Here is a 4,636-nt window from a genome sequence, read left to right as displayed (position 1 = left end):
CCAACAAAAACATATACTGAACAACAAAACGAACCTGATTGATAGAATCAACAAAGGTAAAATAGCAGACACAATTCATAAACACTACAACTACCGATCAGCCAAACAAAATAAAATATGAGGAATCTGTCCACGTATCACCACGGTACGCAAGAGTAATGAAAATGTAATCTTAAACGAATTCAAACAAAAGTTATTTATCCAACATGTTAACATCCGTTACCACCTTCACGAAATTGCTGACAGGGTATTACCAACTACAACACCACCGTCGTGCTGTCCCCACAGTTCATACCCCTTTTACTTCTTCGTTCGCTTCGCCGCCCTTGTATATGGAGTCCTGGCCGCGGGAGCTGGACGTCGCACCCGTGCCGAGCGCCGACTCGTCGTATGAACTCCGTGTCCTGGTTCGGCTACACTGGCGGGAACAGGGACTTCAGCGAGATCGTCTACGAGAATTCAAAAGGAGGGGGGAGTTAGTGACCATAAATGCCCTTCACGTAGCATACGTAACATACAATAAGTGATGCAGAGAATGAACTTACCATCACCATCCGTAACATCGCAACCCCGTAAGTCGGCATCGTAGCTCGGGGCCGCATGTGAGGGCTTCATGGCTCCTCCATCTGACATTACAACATATTTGTAACTGCATATATGTTCGACGTTTGCAGTTGGAAGATAATGGAAGCGTATAGGAAGAAAGAAAATGAGAAAAGTAATTCCCATGTTACCGTTCAAATCGGGGACGGCAAATATCGGCTCCATCTGTCCTCCACCTAATTGGAGACCACAATCACACCACAGGAATATGTTATTGCATTTTCATGAAGTCAGAACGGAAGTAGATGACATCGAATATAGCACATGACAACGTACCTATCTGTTCGTCGGTTGCTACGGGCAGTGGGTCGTGTACGTTGTCCGGGCGAGCCGCGATGTCTCCTCCATCTGTTGATGAGAACATGAAAATTGTGTGAATACATTAGGTTTCCCAACTTCCACAACATACAAAGTCCGTCAAATAACAAGTTTCAATGTGCTCATAAATAACCCACGTACCTTGTACATGTGCAATTCCTGTATCTGCTCGCATGTCTCGCTCATTTGGGGAATGCTCCATTTCTCCTCCACGTATTTCTAACTCGCAATTGTCGTATGGAAAAAAATGTGAGCTACAAGTGCATGTGCTACTGTCGAACATGGGTGAAAATTATAAACCAAACGGTTTATGTATTGAACATTCATACCTTGCGGAATACTACCTGAAACGCCACCCTCGGTATCGGCGGGCATCGCGGCTGGAACGGGGGTCGGAGCAGGTGGGGCCACGAGGGTTGCAAAGAAAGCTCGGAGTTTTTTACATTCGGATGTCACGTGCTGTTCGATTTCAAGCTTGACGGTGTGGAGTCGCATTTCAAAGAGAATTCTTTGGTCGAACAACATCTCTTCCACCTCCTCTTTGGTGACGCCTGATCCGGATGTGCCAACTGGCCGTGTCTCCATCGTCGGCCCTCGCGCTGGAGAAGATACGTGGGTCGCTGGAGGTGTGGAAGACGCACCGGTCTACCCTCTACAAGTATCCGCACCGACGCTGGATCGCTCACTGGCGCCCTCGCCACTCTCCTCGGCATCGGCACCTTCATCTCCAGACGTGTCATCCTCACCACCTCCTCCGCTCGAGACTCCGTCATCGGATTCCTGCCTCACCAACTGGCCACCACTTTCACTACCTCCGTGTGATGCATTAAAATGCGGCCCCACAACGTTCCTGGCAATCTCATCCAACACAGGCACCGGAGGATCATCGTACGGCACGAGAGTGGAGAAATACTGCTGTTCCGCCTCAGCGTCGATGGGACGAAGTGTGGCATACACATGCAACTGCAATGTACGGTCATACATTAGAAACGAAAAGATTCAGGAATGACACGAAACGTGAATAACAAAAGTAACACGTGGTATCCATACCCGCACGTTCTTGAAGAATGTATCGTACGTACGATGCTGTGGTTGTTTTCGTGCGGACCACCTAAGCAATCGTGGCATTTGTTCCCCAACTCTCTGACCAAAACGTTCCCCAATCTCGGGAACTGCCTCGTACGCCCAAACCTATTCCATCAAGACAAACAGAAAAAATAAATGAGATGGTACGCACGATGCTACATGACGGCAAACAAATAAAGCACGATATGCTAGTATTTAAAACATGGTGTACCTGCATGGCAATGGGAAATCCATGAATAGTGTACGTAACCTCCTTCTCTTGCCTCCTCTTCGCCTTCAGAAATTTCTTTGCCCAGAAACCCCGGAATCCGTGCAGCAAACACCGATAGCCGACTCTACCCTAAGGGTAGGCAAAAAAAAAATATCTAGGTCGTCAACAATAGATAGTGTACGCAAATCAATTCCGACGTTATTATCAGGGGCATTGAAAACTCCTTCGACTATTAGCACCAGCCCTAGCTTGTAGCGGTCGGCTCGGGCCGTCGAAGGTCGGCCAATAGTAGTTTGGAGTTGTGCCAACGATATCTTCTCCATGGATTTGAAGTACCTCTCCTTCAGCCTTCTCCTCTCCAGCACTCGATCGAACTCATCACCCTCCGGGAATACACCACATCTTAACCCCGTCACAAGGATGTATTCTTGTAGACCGAATCTCATCATGTTGCCTTGCACATTGAACCAGAGCTCGTTAACCTTGTCAGTGCGAATGGTTCTGAACACGAGCTGCTAGATGAGCTGGGCAGAGAATTGAATCTCTGCAACCTCGGCCAGATACCCGAATGGGGAGTTTCGAAACTCGTCGCGCTGTCGGTCATCGAAAACGTCCATCACTGTCTTCACATACTTCAAGTTGCTCCTCTGTGAAATGTGGGCCCGCAACCTTGCCTCCTCTGGAATACAATAATCAAACTCCATCAGTCCTGTGTCCTGCAAGATGCATTCATAAAACTCACCCGGGTTACTGGATAAACTTAAAGATATTGTATCATAAGTAGCAGTTTAATGAAACACACTAAGGCATGGACACACTCAACTGTCGAGAAAAACCGACTACAACCGTCGGTACCGACAGATGATTTGTCGAGATCTATCTATACAGACAGTTGATGTCCAAACATGCAAGAAGGCTGGCCTAACCGTCGAGAAAACCTGAGCTCTACTGTCGGGAACGATAGTTCAGTGGGAGGCATTGAACTTGTTATTGCTGAGATAAAAATTGCGTAACTTAATCACTATTACCACATAATATTAAAGCAAATATTTGAATGGATTGGGGCCCCAATAATGCATGTAAACAAATGATTGACAGTTCAGTGGGAGCCATTGAACTTGTTATTGCTGAGATAAAAATGACGTAACTTAATCACTATTACCACATAATATTAAAGCAAATATTTGAATGGATTGGGGCCCCAATAATGCATGAAAACAAATGATTGAAAATGATTGATGTATTATACAAGCTTTAGCATTCAGTGATTGGAATATAAATAATGGAAACGTGATATTGATAAGCAGAATAGTTAACAAACATTAGACCTTATTACAATGTGCCTAATGCCCAGCAACACACCTAAAACTCTACCGTTATATAACGGTATCCTATGGCATTATATTACAGTATATTAAAAAAATTCATGTTGTCTAAGTCTAAGGAAATATAAAATTGGAATAATATCTTACAGAGATCTTTGAGATCTATGTTCACAGTCACATCTTACCAGAAAGAAGAGGGGAAAAAAAGGATAGCAGAAGTAGGTCAGACAAATGATGAGAAAGATAAACTAAATAAGTATTCCCAACTCCACTGCTCTTCACAATTCAATATAAAAGACTACAAATGCCTCTTACCCTAAAATTTATTAACTGGGTGGGGCGTGGGAAGCATGTTAAAAGTCCCGGTTACATGGGAGTTTTTGTCACAATGCTTCTTCGATTTTCAGATTATGAAATTCCAACCTGCATATGGCAGCAAGATGCAATTCAAATCGACCTGCAATCCCCAATGGTGGTAATCATACGTCTGAAATAATCCTGAACAAAGTTTTTTAATCCACAGCTTCCATTTTCATTTTGTATGGTGTGACAATTATACTCCACCAAAATCAACACATTTATATGTCTATATGAAGTAAACATGTCGTCGTACGCTCAATAAAAATCATACTGACTATAACTAGATCATTAGATTAGGATTTTAAAGCAATTACACGAAGTAGACCACAATCTAAAGAAAAAGGAAACTGAAATGGAGGTCAATACTTTGATTGCGTGTTGAATCTTTCCACCAGAAGGTGATATGATAAAACGAATGTGTCAACCGGAAGAAGAATCAACATTAGATGGTAATATTACAGACAACTACACATCTCAATGAAATTCCATGTATCTGACATAGTTTCTAATAGAAACAACTCCACCCTACTGAGACGAAATTGTAACTCCGCATGACAATATATTTATTTTCTCCACTTATCTACATCTCCCATTCATGTGATATTGCGTCCCCAAGGGATCTACTTTGGTCACCACAATCGAGACAAACATTCAAATGAGCCTTGCTATCATATGGTATCCAAAATGGAGGAATATTATGTAGGACTACTTCGGGATCTATCAACTATAATTT

The 4,636-nt window shown here is 43.5% G+C and overlaps 1 long non-coding RNA gene across 1 annotated transcript; it reads right to left on the bottom strand.

Moving 5' to 3' along the window:
- Positions 1-1,856: 1,856 nt before the first annotated feature.
- Positions 1,857-2,346, bottom strand: LOC111380455. The gene is made up of 3 exons (XR_002700189.1): positions 2,219-2,346; positions 1,972-2,112; positions 1,857-1,884 (listed from the first exon to the last, which is right to left on the bottom strand). It is a non-coding gene; the product is annotated as an uncharacterized LOC111380455 (long non-coding RNA).
- Positions 2,347-4,636: the final 2,290 nt, after the last annotated feature.

This window comes from Olea europaea, unplaced genomic scaffold, assembly GCF_002742605.1.
Source record: "Olea europaea var. sylvestris unplaced genomic scaffold, O_europaea_v1 scaffold2147, whole genome shotgun sequence".
NCBI classification, from domain to species: Eukaryota; Viridiplantae; Streptophyta; class Magnoliopsida; order Lamiales; family Oleaceae; genus Olea; species Olea europaea.
Note: the sequence above shows the minus strand (reverse complement) of the source record. Positions and strands in the feature narration are given on the sequence as shown.